At 44.7% G+C, this 14825-nt stretch overlaps 1 protein-coding gene across 6 annotated transcripts in view; it reads left to right on the top strand.

Annotated features, from left to right (window-relative positions):
* LOC119716370 (uncharacterized) overlaps positions 1-14825 on the top strand; it is a 157760-nt gene that overhangs the window by 87737 nt on the left and 55198 nt on the right. For 5 of the 6 annotated variants that reach the window (XR_011807930.1, XR_011807929.1, XR_011807931.1 and 2 more), the window contains 4 exons: positions 808-890; positions 1853-1930; positions 4054-4179; positions 9139-11990. The gene's annotated coding sequence lies outside the window, so the exon portion shown is untranslated. The remainder of the gene's footprint in view (positions 1-807; positions 891-1852; positions 1931-4053; positions 4180-9138; positions 11991-14825) is intronic. The other variant, XM_072035209.1, reaches the window with a different exon arrangement.

Genomic DNA, 14825 nt, shown 5'->3' with positions numbered 1-14825 from the left:
AAATTCTTTCCAAAATTCGTTAGTACTCCGGGCTAGATAGTGATCTTACCTTCACCAGAACCAGCCTCCCTCCCCTGATTTCAGAAGTTACCCTGGGTTTGGCTCAGCGTAACTGAGCGCAGAGCTTAACTGTATCCTGTAAAACTTCTTAGCCCGTCCTGCTAAGATTTATCTTATCTGCACTGCTAAAGAAGTCATTGCCTTTCCTGCGAATTAGACAGGAGAAGCACAGTGTGTAGATAAAGAGTTCCTTTTTTTCTTTTTTTTTTCTTTTTTTTTTTTTTTCCCCTCCAAAAGCACGGCTTAAAAAAAGGAGAAATAAAGCCAGGTGTGAACCCCGCACCTCATTAGTGCTGCTCTCACCTTCAAAAAAGGCCCAAACCGGAGGCCAGCCGCCCGTCCTGGAGCATCGCTGGTGCTTCTGCCCTCGCCCAGCCGCAGGAGCAGCACCTGCGCTCCAATTTCTGCTTCGCTTTTGTTCCTGGCACCGTTTTGCACAGCACAGAGCAGGTGGCGCGGGAGGGGGCACGGAGGGGCAGCGCGTCCCCTGGTAGGCACCGCCAGCGATTGCCTGCCCCTTCTGAACCCCAGCTCCCACTGACTTTGTCCACCCGTTGGGTCTGGCTTTGGGGTCTAACCCGTTTGCAGAAGGGGAGCAAAGCCCCAGACACCGAGGGGAGAGGGGGCAGGGAAGCTGCTGGCAGCCCCGCTAACAGGAGCACGGTTTGCAACCCCATTCACACGCATTGTCTGGCATTGTTGTACCAGACACGCTCCATTCACGGCCCCTCTCTTGTCCCCTTTCAGCCAGTGCCCACTGGTCCTGCTCTGTTTGTCGGCAAGAATGGGCTGCCGGGAGGAGGAATGTTTCCCAGACGGAGGGTGAGGAGGTCAGTCTGGACCGCTGGACATGTGCGGCGCGAGGCGCGGCCGTGGCATGTGAAAGCAGGGCGCTCCTTTGAGGGGCTGTGCTGCAGAGCGCAATTCAGATCATGAGATTAGCTGTCAGGTCATCTGCTGTGAAATCCATTATGAAAAACACCCGGAAACTGACGCTTGACTTGAAATCCTTAGTTTGCTAAATTGCAGAAATTATCTCGGGAAGGTTTTGTCAGATACATGTATGTATTATATATTTATACACACACACACACACATACAAAATAATGTTTGCGGTAATGCCTCATGCAAAACGCTAGCTGAATAAATCTGTCACTGAAACTTCAATTCCAGATTACTACACTCCAAGATCTGCTATTATAAGTGAAAACACATCTTTAGAAAGTTCACAACAATCTGAAGTAGATGAGCTATTGAAATGCAATAGAAAATCTACCCCTTACGGATTAGTCAAACAATGAATGTGGTCCTGCACGTAAACATTGTCTAACTGTATTGGCAGGGTAAATGGTGCCTGATTTACTGCTGCAGGAATAGGCGGCATTTCCTCAGACTATGAATACAAATATAAATTATCTCGAGGAAAAATGCATTTCTAATCTGGAAGCGTGGTCAAGCAATTCAAATACTGGTAACAAATCAGTCAATTACCTAATTATTAAACATTTCCAATATTATTATTGGTCTCTGGTAGCAGCAGCATACAATTTGCCAGGAAAGAAATCCTTACTAGATCCTGAAGTACTTTTAGAAGTAGTTTTAATCCATGGACATCCTGAAAAGCCACAACCCTGAGCCAGGGAGATCAAAGAGGAATGAAGAGTCTGTTTTTTTGGATTTCAGAGATGTCTCTTCTTGTTTGTTGTTGTTACCTCTCTTTGTGTTTTCAAACTGCATGCTGCCTTGCGTGCATTATGGATTTATGCAGTAATAACCACGTTTACCTTTGCAGACATTTGAATGTAGCAGCAAAGCACGAACTCCTGACGGAGCGAAAGATAAAAGAAAAAAAAGAAAGAAGCAGAGCAAGGTAGGTATTACTTTGTCTGTTGAGGAAGAGCAGTTTCTGTTTGTGCAGACTATTTCCTTGTCTTCCACTCAGACTTCTCAAAGAGCATTCTCAGTCCAGTACGTTTTGATGGAAATAGCTGAGGTATAAAGACACGGAGAAAGGAAGAACTTAAATTTGTGGTAGACAGAAAGTTTGGATCATTTGAGTGAAAGCCACTGAAATCCTTGCCAAATTGCTTTTAAAATTTATTGTGCTCCCAAAAATTTATTGTGCTCCCAAAAGACCCTTGGTACCAAATGCAATATGCTTATGTGCCCGTGCCACGATGCTGCGTGCAAAGGGAGCTTTTGTTCACCTTTCTAAAAATGACTAACTTAGGTGAGGGGAGTGGTTTGGGCAGGTTTACTTAATTCTCTGAAGTTGTACACATGCACATGAGCATGTGCACGCACACATACATATAGAGCAGATTTTTAGCGTCTCTTAGAGTATCTGCATCATCCCAAACCAGCTTCAGACCTGACCAAAATAAACTGGCAACAAAAAAGACCATCAAACCAATGCGGCCGTGACTGGCAGATGCAGCAGCAAACACTCGTGCAGGGCGGAATTGCTCTCGCCCGGCACAAGTGGATCATGCAAGTCATGGATGAGCATGTCACCATTGTACTTTTTATTTGCATAAAACAATTACCCCATGGACAGTAGCTTTGGAGTTGTCTAGACAACATGCTTTTGATGGTATCGCTGACCTCAGACACACTGGGCTAGCTCTAAATTAGCAATGAGCAGGGCTGGAGGGATGTATTATGGTAGTTATAAACCATAAGAAGGTATTTAAATAGATAGATAAGACACATGCAAATCTTTTCATTGCCATGACAACCATCTTGATATAGGTTTTCCATATGTAGCAAGAAGGGCAGAGCAAAAGGCACTGGAAAAATAGCAAGAACGTGTAATGATAATGAACCCTGACAGTGTATTAGTCTAGATTTTGGTCACTTATTAACTCTTAATAGAATACAAACTTCTATAGTAATACAGTGTTCAGTGGGTCAGGGAGCAATTACTTATAAACCTTTGCTATAAGGATCCCTGCTATATGGCTATACCTAATGTACCAATTCTTCACAAATTGATCTGACTGATTAAAAAACACTTTGCTATTAGATGTAAATTGCTTAGCTGCTCAAAAGTGCTTTGCAGAGACAGGTTGCACAAAGCATGAAAATATGTCATTTATGGACATCTCTTTATTTCCCTCCTGGTTTTATTGGCTGGGTGAGGAACCTCGTAAATCTGAATTCTGCAGACAATTGTCAAGGGACGGGTGGGACCGCCAATTTCAAAAGGGAAATGTGCTCCAAGCCCCCCAACACGCGTGTCAGCCCTCCGCACGTTACCTGTGTGAGCAGAGCAGAAGTGGGTATTTGTCCTTTTTTATCCATCTCTCGCACAGTACAGATCTTCATTTCTTCTAAGTGCAAAGCCAGTAGTTTGAAGGCCAGCTCACGGCTCTAATGATGCCTCCTGTGGCCAGCCAGGGTCCCCTCCAGCAGCGTGTTTCTCAGATAGATGTGCAGGATGAAAGCAGCCGCCAAAGCTTGGAGCTGGAGGCATCTTGTCCAACCTGTCTGCATCCTCTGCGCTAGTCCCCACTCCGTCTGGAGATGTCGGGGCGCAGGTGGCCCAGGTGGGAAGGACACAGGCTCGCTGCCCCACTTCAAACAGTTCTCTCCGCAGATCAGCTGCGTCGGTAGAGATTGGGGTCTTTGGAAACGAACTGTGGTTAACCTTGCAGGTTTTTCTTTTCCTTGGTGGATCATGAGACTGAGCCCTCGTTGCTGCCACTTGCTGTATGTCTAATGGATGGTTTTGTTTCAGTGTCTAAGGGTGTTCAGAGGCGGGTGGCCTGCACCGTGCTTTCACATTGCCCCATTTCCTTCCACCTTGGCAGGCAGCAGGGTGCCCCCTCCCCAGCCCAGCCCTGGGCTCCCAGGGCTCTGAATCTGCTGGAGCCTCCGTGTCCTCTCCTGCTGCCTCCCTCGCTGACTTCTTCCCATCACATTCCACATAAAAGTCCTGTCCTCCTTGTCGGAGCCCTTCCTAAAATGCTGTCCTTTTATTTATGTTTTCAGACAACAGTTATGGCCAGCAGCATCAGGCTTCTACTGTACAGCTCCCCACAAGACCCATACTAAGCCTCCTCCTTTGGATTCCTTTTGGGCAGTGACACCTCCAAGCCCTTGGAGATGGCAAGGCAGGTAAGGTGTTACAACAACTGCTTATTATTTTTTTTTACTGTTGCTTTGTGTTCACTCTCTCCATCCAACATGTGGGGTAGATGGGAAGCAATTTGGGCTGGCACTGTCCTCACCTGCAATGTGCAGCACCGAGCACAGCAGCTCCAGCTGAAACCCTACGAGTGGTACCGTGGTGCAGAGAATAATTAAAAATCTGCACTCGTTTCCCAGATGAGATACACTCCTGTAGTGTGTAAATCAGTCACAGTCCTGAAGGAATAATCCAGGCAGGATAATTGCGCAGGGGAAAGGCCCCAGGCGTGATAGGGGTTTGCATTAGCAATGCCTTTTCATCCATCTGTCTTCTGACCAGAGCTAGAGAGGGCCAGAATTTGACTTATAAGGATGTTTTGATCAACTGATTATTTTAGTGACAGAGCTCCTGAAGTATACATCCACACATACGCAAGATATCTTACTTGTGTACAGGAACAGCCAGGAGCCAGAGATTGAAAGGTTCCTTTCTTCAAAGATTAATCTGTTTAGGATCTACCAGTTCCCTTATAATCCTGGAGAATTTGGCCATCAGCTTGACTGGGGGAAATATCTCACCATGAGCGATTATCTGCTGAGCACAGTGGAAGCAGAAACAGGCCAGAGAAGAATCTGACTCGGAGCAGACATAAAACGAAATCGTTTATTGGTATAATGTCATTAGTTACTGATTAGGCTAAAGATTTGAAGAGCACTGCCCGTGATCAGCATTTGGTTGTGCTGTTCAGGTGTGCTAGGAGCCCTGCACCACACCTCCAAGGCATATCCCATTTTTTGGAGTCATCTGGGGAAGGTTAAAGGTGCTGAAGATGACTGGTACCAAAAAGGATCTCAAGTATGAACGTGAAAACAATGCAAGGGCAAATACATTTTTCCTGCAGCCAAGTGCATTTTTTTAAGTCCCATGTAACATATGTGCTACTACCAACTACGCCGTTGAGAAGTGTATTCTGAAGTTTAGAAAAGGCATTTCGGTGCTGTGGAGGAGAAAGAGCCTATGGCAAAGTCCACCCGTGTATTTTCTTTTTAAGATCATCTAAACTTTATTGAACACTAAGCGCAGAACTGAAAATGGTTGGTATTGGCACTCTGGGGCATCCTCTGTACTGAAGTCTCAATTTCTTATCCCATTCTGGCTGACAAATTTTGGGGTGTTATTTTGCCTTCTAGATAATCAGATATCTTTTGACATCTGGGAATTTAATTAACAGCTTTTGCATGTATTTAAAGCAAAGTAAACGTTCCCTGAGCCTCTGGACGGTGAGGAGCAATCTTATTTATGAACACTGGCACCTGTCATGTTAATTTGTACAAAGTTTGTGATTTATCTTAAAAGAACACATTACACAGTGGATTTGGAGAAGTTAAAGGGAATCTGCAGGGTGACTTTAATCTTTATGTCTTTATATACTTGAGGGCATTTTACTGCACCTCTGCACTGCTTTCACTACACAATCATTTTCTGCTTTAGAAATGTAGCCATTTGGATCAATAGCTACAGTACAATATATTGTGCTTCTGATGGCAGCCTCACAGGACAGTTAAGAAGCACTGTAGTAATTTCGCAAAATGCTTGGCTACGCTCTGAAATATAGTTTTAAAAGTAAAGTTGGCAAAACATGCGCTGCGCAAAATGTACAAGAGCTCTAATGAAATTGTACTTACCCTACTTACTTTTATTAAAACTAAATTAGGAAAAATGGGATGTAAAGGGATGTTCCTTGCTTGAAACGTGGCTGTTTTAATAGGAAGCGTTAAGCACTAAGGACCAGGCTATCTGCCGCTCCGAATTTGTTGCAGCAGTTTTAAAGTCCCGTGGAACAGTGCTGGCTTGTTTGGAGGGATTTCTGAAGGGGGAGGTTTCTAACTAACCTGATGAGTGTGCGTTTTCCAGGATTGATTTAAAAGAAAGGAAAAGAAAAAGGATGTTAGGAGACATTCGCTCAGTGCACGGAACAAAAAATAAAAGGGGATCTAAAAATATACATCCCTTAAAGTGTTAAAAAATGTATCCTTCACGTTGCGGATTTTACAGTAAATTCTTTATCTATAAACAAACCGGGTTATCACAGCTGTTTATTGTACTGCTAGCCCTGATCCTAACCTTTATGTCTTTATTGCTTACATACCATTGCCTTGTTTATACGTCTGTACCAGCCTGTGCCCTTGAACTTGGCCCCCGCGAGCCCTGACCCGGTGCGCTCGCTCGCTCAGGCGGGTCACGGCGGCACTCGGTGAGTGGGAGACGGGGCCGGCAGGCAATTAGCAGCCACCCCAGCCTCCTGGTGGCCACACTGCCCACAGGCCTCGGTGCTGCAGCCCCGGCACCCCGGCCAAGCCACGGGTTACGGCAGGGAAGCAGAAAGATAGAGCAAAAGGGGGCAGGGGGAAAGGACAGAGGGGATCCCCTTTGAAGGGCTCTTCCTGCCTGGGTGCCAGCTGCACCGCCTGGCAGAACCGCCCCGGAGCAGCACTGGGGGTCGAGGAGCTGGGAGCTGTGCTCTTCAGCCTCTGTTGGTTTTTTTTTTTTCCTCCTCTGGCTGATAAGCTGACAGCCAGGCGTGCCTTGTTCTGATAACTCAGCAAAGTTTGGTTTTCGTGCAGACAAACAGCCCGTGCCCTCCAGCATCCTTGCCAGCAAGGCTTGAAGGGCAGGACGGAGGGGTTAGCGAGGGGATGAGTGGGGTCGGGGCTGCAGCTGGGAAGATCTGCCTGCAGATTGGTGACAAACTTCCCCAGGAAGCCAAAAAGCGTGTTGCAGAAACCCCGATGTCCCGCATGGCGGATTTCAGGGCATAAAGGATTTTGGCTCAGCTCGATGGGCTGCGTCAGGGTGTTTGCCACCGAGAGCACAGCCAGGGTGTGTGGTGGTGTGAGCCCAGGAGCTGGGCTCCCCAAAACACGGGCAGCACCAACATGCTGGGGCAGGCTGCGTATGGTGAGCCTTTCTCACAGCTCCTCACAGAGGTCACACCGATCCTGGTTGCGGTTAGTAGAACGGGATCGTCACTAAAAACAAACCTCCTGGTGAAAACATCTCCGGGTCTGAATCGAGTCCTTCATTTGCTACTAAAAATAATGTCAATGAATGGAAGAATTCACCAATTCTCCCAGGGAAAAGAAAAGATGATCCCATTAACCTACATTACAGCCATCACCATTAAGAGATACCATTAACCTGCAGTTCCCACACTGTCTTGTCGGAGATACTACAGTCATCCCTATAATTTCGAAGACGCTACTGTCATCGCTGTAATTGTGTGGCAACTCCTGGCCAAAGCTGACTTTTTAATAGGGAGCACTGCAGCCAAGTACTTGGTGGATTATAAGGCCCAATCCACATGTCCTTGCAGGAGTGTTTTGGCTGTTGATGCGAAGCCTAACCCAAACCGGGCTGCAGCAAACGCGGAGGCGGCTGTGCACATCTGTGGGCTTTGGATCAGGGCTCCAGAATAGGATGGGGTCCCCCACTGTATAAAATTATAGGATTTTACTGCCTTACAAGGTCACAAGCAGTCACAATAGATCAATACAGAGGCTGATAAGAGTATCAAGAGCTTTAATGACATAATATCGTGTTGTAGGAGATGTTGTTTCACTTTCTGAAGTAACACATACATTTTCAGTGGCTGTTCTTCACACATTTATTGATACTCAGCCACTGAAACGCGAGTGCTAATGAATACCCATATTTGGTGGATAAGTTTAACCAAACATTACTAGTTGGAGAATCGGAATGTTAGTGTTTAATATAAATTATATATATATTTACATATACATGGGCAATAGTCTACTCTCTGAATAAATTCTGTTTACTTTACACATTTAGGCTTCTATTACTAGCGTTCTGGTGAGTTCAGTAATCAAATTTCCTTATATCCAGAAGCGTGATTTTTCCTCAGCTTTTCACTTTATGCAGTCTCTGTATCTACCAGTCCAAGATGTTGTTTTGTTTGTTCTTGTGGTTTTGTTTTGTATTGTTTTGTTTTGTTTTGGATGGTTTGTTTGCTTGTTTTCCTCAGAGGAAGGAACTGCACAGAAGTCAGTGTAGTTTCGCAGCAAAGGAGCCGGAGTGGTCCTCAGTACCTCATAATTTGTCTTACTTCAGGTTCTTAATGTGGCCGTAAGCCAAAAATTCAATCCCTGTGCCTCAGTTTCGCATCTGTAAGGTAGTGGTAATACATACATTACTCCCACGAGTAGCGTGAGGATATATTCACTATTTGCCCACTGCCCTCAGCCTCTGGAGAAGAATTGTTCCAGGGGAGGCTTTCAATGGCAACGGGCTGTTGGGAATGCACAAATCTCACACAGTCTTAATGCTGGTACCCAGGAGAAGAAATCTCCCTTTTCCTTCCACAACAGCTTGAAAGAGTTGAAAAGCTCTTGGTAATATCACCAAAGTAGAAGAATTTAGTGAGCTTCAGATATGAAACTAGATCAGGCAATACAGAGTCCAAGGTTGTAGGGTCTTGTCCTCATTGGGGTGCTTAAAAAAAGGCAATAAATAACATTTTCTGACTAAATGTGCTTCCTACAGTGCAGCTCCAGTTGCATAAGGGTTAACCAAGCCCTAAGAATGTGGTTGATATATTATCATAGTCCTGATGGAGCCATCAAGGAGTACCAGGCAAACAGCATGTATTTAAAAATGAGCGGTTCTCATACCCTTCCACAAGAGACTTTTATCTTTTTTTTTTTTTCCTACCCTGGTCTTGTTTCTAAAGTTACTACCCAGAAATATTCTTAAATCTAAAATTAATAAATTCTTCACTTTAAAGGCTACAGTAAAACAGAAGTTTTGTTCATATGTAAAGCAAAATAAATAAATAAATAAAATAAAAATCACCCAACAAATAATAAGATGTATATTTTTGTAACAAGGAGTCAGATTTCTAAAAATCCCATTGTATCTTGTAATTTCAGATGAAATGATCCAGTCCTGGGATAAGCAGCAGAGGATGCTGACATGTAGTGATGTGTGAACTCCCCTGTCTGAGCTGAGTATATTTCTACCTTTGCTCTAATTATGAATCACTCGATTCATGTCAGACCACTCATATTTAAGTCAAGCTTTCGTGCCATTTAGACAGGTGTTCTGTAAACACGGGGAGAAACACAGGGTGGTATCTGGAATGAATGGGATGGCTGCCTGAGTGGCTGTCTGAGTCCATGTTCTGTACGAACAAATTAAAAGCAAGAGTCTTTCATGCTAAATTTGTATGGCCCTCTCCATAAATTGCTCAATTTATTTGAGTATTTTCTGGTGGTGAGATGTTTTGGGACATAAAAGTTGATAAAATGCATTAAATAAAACACTACGAGTCAAATTTAAGTATAAAATGCAATTTTTCCTGTGTTGGGTTTGATGTTCTTAATTTAATCCCTGGTGGACAGTAGTCTGCATTACAAAACCTTCACACATAATTTGGCACAGTTTGGATGATTTGCAATCTCTCCCTCGCGCTGTCTGCAGAGGATGCCCAGAGCAGATCCTGCGTGGAGGCTCGGTGACCTCTCCTCTCTCAGGAGGGTGGTCTCCTCAGGTCACCGTTCAGGTCATTTCTGCAGCAAAGTAAGGAAGCTTTGACTGTTTCTTTGCTTGTGTGGGTAAACAGAGGACTTTAATTTCCAGCGCTACTGGTCCCTAACCTTCAGAAGCTAAGCAGTCACTGAGGGGGATGGGGAAGAGATGCCAAAGGAAAGTGCAGAGCAAAGAATGTAAAGAATTTTTCTTATCTGTGACAAGTTTCTAAGTGTGTTTGATTATGGTAATAAGGATACCTCATTAACAAAGGATTTTAAAGGCATGTACACCATTGATAATCAGCCCTGGCCAAAGTACAGCAGACATTTTTAACTTTTTTTTTTTTTTCAATGGGATATGTTTGAAATCTTGCAGCACTGTAGTGCGAATGTGGAATTTCACTTGATGCTCGAGGGTGGGGCCACGGCAGCTAAGGAAGGAGCTGTATCTACCGAAGATAAAGTCCCTATTGCCCGGCAAGAGATGATTGTAAAACATGCGCAATTCCCCATGCTTCAGACTCTCCCTAATTGCAAATCTGCTCATTGTTTTAACTTATCTCTGCCAGTGCTGTGCTGAATTAGTCTTTTGGAGTCCCTGAATGGGATCAAGGGAAGAGAAGAGGAAAGGAAGGATGGGAATGAGAGTGAATGAGAAACAGAAGAAAGCAAGATAGCCAGAGAAAAGGAAAGGGGGGCTGGGAGGTGTTAAGCATAATTGCCCTTTGGCTTCCTGTGAAATTGTAAAAGCTTTTGAACACCCTTGCTGAACCAGCAATGAGAAAGTATCCCCGCTGCCTGGGAGGCGTCTGGCCTGGTGCTGGAGGGGAAAGGAAAGCAACGGAATTTAGCAGGGATTTAATTCCCCTGGGCAGCGTTTTCCCCTGGGCAGACCCCCACCGCTTCCCAGGGCGGGCCCTGTGAGTGCCCCTGCCCCCGGGCTCTGTGCCTGTCCCCCCCGTTAGGTCTGTTGGGGTCCCCCAGCTCCCCGCCTGTGGGGTAGGAGACCACCACCTCTGCAGCCACCCCTTTGTTGGCTGCCTTGGCGCTGTAATGGGCAGCTGTTGTCACCAAAAAGGGGTGCATGGGAACTCCTAATACTCCTGAGTATTCCTAATTTTTGCATCCTGATCTCTCAATGAGTATATAATCTACAATAGCACGGTACCCCTGCCATTCTCCAGACTTCTTATTAAAAAATTTCACCATCAGACTCATTTGGACCACAGAGAAGCTACTTCTCGCCCCGTGCGGGTTCCTTCTTGCCCTGAAGCTGATCTGTTCTGGAGGAAAACAGCACCATCCATCTTCTGCAGAAAGCTGGACCAGGACTGTTGAGCACATAGCACTAGTATCAGCCCCAGGCTGCAGGGACACCCCAGGAGCAGAGGGGCATCTCCTGAACCGAAGCTGTGAGTTGCCACAGCTTCATCAAGGGCTACAGCTAAGGCTGGAAGAAACTAAGGACCTCCAGCAAACACTGCAAGGGGGTTACCGCAGCCCTATATGCAGGCCCATGGCAATGCTGCTCTTAAGCGAGCCTTCAGTGACAGCAAAATGTGAGCAGAATGAAAGCTGCCTACACAGAAGGTTCTTCAGGCATTTTCTAGGTGTAATTGTTGGGTGCTGGCTGCCCAACCCTAAATGTGGTAGATATAACTCCGTACTTCTTCCTCTAATGCCTTTGGGTTGAAAAACACATCTTAATATCCACACACCTCTAATAAACTAAAGCTGTAACGAGGCCTTTTCTGTTTGTATTGCTCTTTTGTTGTCTCCTATGCGCATTTACCATTGATTTTTGCCAAACTCCCCTATACTGTAACTATGCAGTTATAAACTGGTGTTATTGAGGGGAGCTGAGGTGGAGAGAGAGGATAGCCATAAAAATTACTGGTTGCAAACAAACACTGCAGCTCTATTTGGGCATTTATCAGCAACACCTGGAGATTATTGCATACAACCTTCCTAATCAGTAAATCAGCCAGCCACCAGTTGTTTCCTTAGCCACATCAGACGAAAATGTAACAGCTGTTTAATTTTTTTTTTTTTATGGTAGGAAATTCATATCCTGAATCATTGATACCTTTATTTTATAACTTGCTGCCATTGATTTTTTTTCTCTTTTATTTTCTCCGATTCAGTGCTGCCTGCTGTGAAAGACGGGATGGCTGCATGTGCGAGGGCCTGACATCATCTATCAGGGTGGTGCCTGCATGGAAGCCAAACAAAACTCTCTGGAGCTTTCCGAAGTAAGTTGGGGCATCCCTACAAGTCCTAGGTGGAGTGGGGGGGCACTTGTTAATGTGAGCAGGAGCCAAAGGAAGCACGACACGGAGCTGAAGCTTTGCAAGCTCTAGAAACTCTAAGGCGAATGGCTTTGGTTGGCTTGAGACTGTGCAACAGCCAGCTACAACTGAATGCTTTATTGCCGTCTGGAAGTGTTTATTTTCTGAACATAAATTCAAGGGACAGATTCAAGGCATGTCTAGAAATAAAGCATATCATCATGTGAGCTAAGCTGACAAGGACAATTTACTGTACCCTGCATTCGTTCTGGGCCAATCGGAAGAGAAGAGGCTATTAACATCCTGAAATTCCCGCTGTTCGGCTCTCCCTGTCCCTTCACTGAACTCGGGAATGGCATGTATTAACCCCTTGAGGGCCTCCTGTGCACGGCGCACATCCAAAGAAGGGACACTTGTTTAGGCCTGGTAGACATATGCAGTATGTCCAGCTCTTATTGACAGCAACAGAGAGCTGCTTTAAAAGCCATGACACGGCCTGCACTGTCTGGAGGCCCAACTCAGGGTTAACATCTTTCCTAGAGGCAGTTTCAGTGCTGTAGATGAGCATTGACTTACTCTGTTTAAATACGAGAGTTCACTGGTCAGCTTGACCTTGAATTCTCTTGCAAAGGCAGGAACAAGTTGACATACTGTTCGTGTTTCCAGTGGCTGCAAAGTTCAGGGAATACAACTCAACTGCAGCTCACATGCCATGAGCATCACTTAGAGAAGAGAAAGTTGATTTCCTACTTTTTAAATTGTGCCAGCAAGAAAAGTAACAAAACCAGAAGAGAGTCTGAAAATAAAACACAAAAGGGCACAACAGCAGGAATTGCAGAGGAAAGGTGCCATTCATAGTCAGGAACGTGTTATAATAAAATCCACAAGCAAAAGTCCACAGAGGACTGTTTGCATAGCAGCATTACAATATCTACATGTGTAAATAGAGGGAACAGCCTTTAAATCCATCCACATTGCAGCAGTGACTGTTGGTTCTTTTACCTGCAGCCACACTGCTTGAAGTATTCCTCCTGACTTCGTGGATGTCCTTGTATAGGACATCACGATCAGCCCTATTTGAACATTGCAGCTGAGGGGAAAATAATAATTTGAGTTTGAATATGAGTTTTCTGTGTACTGCACTGCAGAAGGGCACTATTGTTAAGTTAACTGGTCTCCAGCTCCTTCTTTTCATCCTGCCCCCTCTCTGCAGGGTAGGCAGCCTCATTCAGCACAACAATTCTTTCCTGCCTCTTGCTTCCAGTGGAAAGAGCACCTACGCACCTCCAGCCCCTGTGTAAGAAAACATAAGCTGGAGCCTTACAGAGTGTGTGGGGAAAGGAAAACCCGGGAAGAAAACTGTGTCAGCTCTTCCTGGTTTTCTTTTAAATCAAGGCTGGCTCACATGTAGCCTGGTGAGGCTGAAGGCATAGCACACCGAGGCACCCCTGCAGCCACAGAGCTATACAGAGAGGCAGGAGCACAAGCAGGACTAGACACTGGTTCCTGGGTCATGGTCAGCTCCTCAGACAGCCTCACTAATTGTTTATTATTCTGCCTGAGAAGACATGGAGTAAATCCACACATATTAAAACCAACACCCATTCTGCCCCCCCTCTGCTCCGTTTTGTCCCATTTTTCATTGGGCCTTAGTCATTCCTCTGTATTTTGGCACAGAGTTGTGCAGCAGGGTCTCTCTACTATATAGGTATAATGTTCACAGCTGTAATCAAAACATTTGTTCTCCTATCTTCTCCCAAATCACTTGGGATCTCCTTCTCCCACTGAGGAGCCAGTCTCATTCATTCCCTGGCTTTTACATATAGCTCGAGTATTGCAGCCTGCAGTACTAGACCAGAATAATCTAAGAACCACAAAGAATCATTATCTGAAACGGCATATTTTATGCTCTTGTGTAAGTTTTCCTAAGGGACTTCTGAATGTCCTAGTGGGTGATGGTAAAGACACCAAGGACTCAGGGTCATGGGTTTCATCTTTATTACAAGCCCTAAAACACTCAGCACAAAGACAAAGCTGAGTGAATTAACGTTTTCTGAAAACTAAGATACTATATTGTCCCACCAAAGTCCTTTCAAAAATCTCTTTAAGAGCAGAGTGGCTTGGGGGCTGAAAGGATCCGAGTACTGAAATTCATCTTAATCTTCTATTACTATAGAAATGTTTCTGTGCTTTAAAAATACACTTGCTATTTCTTACTTTTAGACTACCCTAATCTCAAATTAGCCTTCTGAGCAAAGGTCAGGAGTGCAGGTCTTATTGGTTCAATTAAAGGAAATAACACAAAATCACACAGGCTATTGCTGAAGTCTTTGTCAACAACTTCCTGAATATTGAGAGGCTGCTCAGACATGAGCTGTCTATACAACCAGATAATGCTGTTATTAGAAACACATTAGTGTGAGATTTTTTTTTTTTTAATATACATGGCTAATAGATACATTCATCTCATAGCTTTCACAGTCAAAGTCTTGGACTAGTGCTTCTGATTAATTATTAATGTTTGTCTTCTCGTTCCTTTTTTTCAGTGTGTTTACAACTTAGCCTTCTCTCTCTCCCTCTCTCTCTCACTCTTTTTCCCAAAATGCCTGCATATAACAAAGCTCAGATAACTACACTAGTAGCTGCTGTACTATTGCTTGTGAATGTCCTTAATAATGATGAAATGTTAAGTGTAATGCACCAATAAATATTTTGGAGTTAAGGAACTGCAGGTATCTGGGGAAGTCACTTTGTGTTAACATTTGATATACTGATGTTATATTGATGAAAACTAGGGCT

The sequence above is a fragment of the Anas platyrhynchos genome, chromosome 3, assembly GCF_047663525.1.
Source record: "Anas platyrhynchos isolate ZD024472 breed Pekin duck chromosome 3, IASCAAS_PekinDuck_T2T, whole genome shotgun sequence".
Classification (NCBI taxonomy): Eukaryota; Metazoa; Chordata; class Aves; order Anseriformes; family Anatidae; genus Anas; species Anas platyrhynchos.
This window is presented reverse-complemented; position numbering and strand designations above follow the sequence as displayed.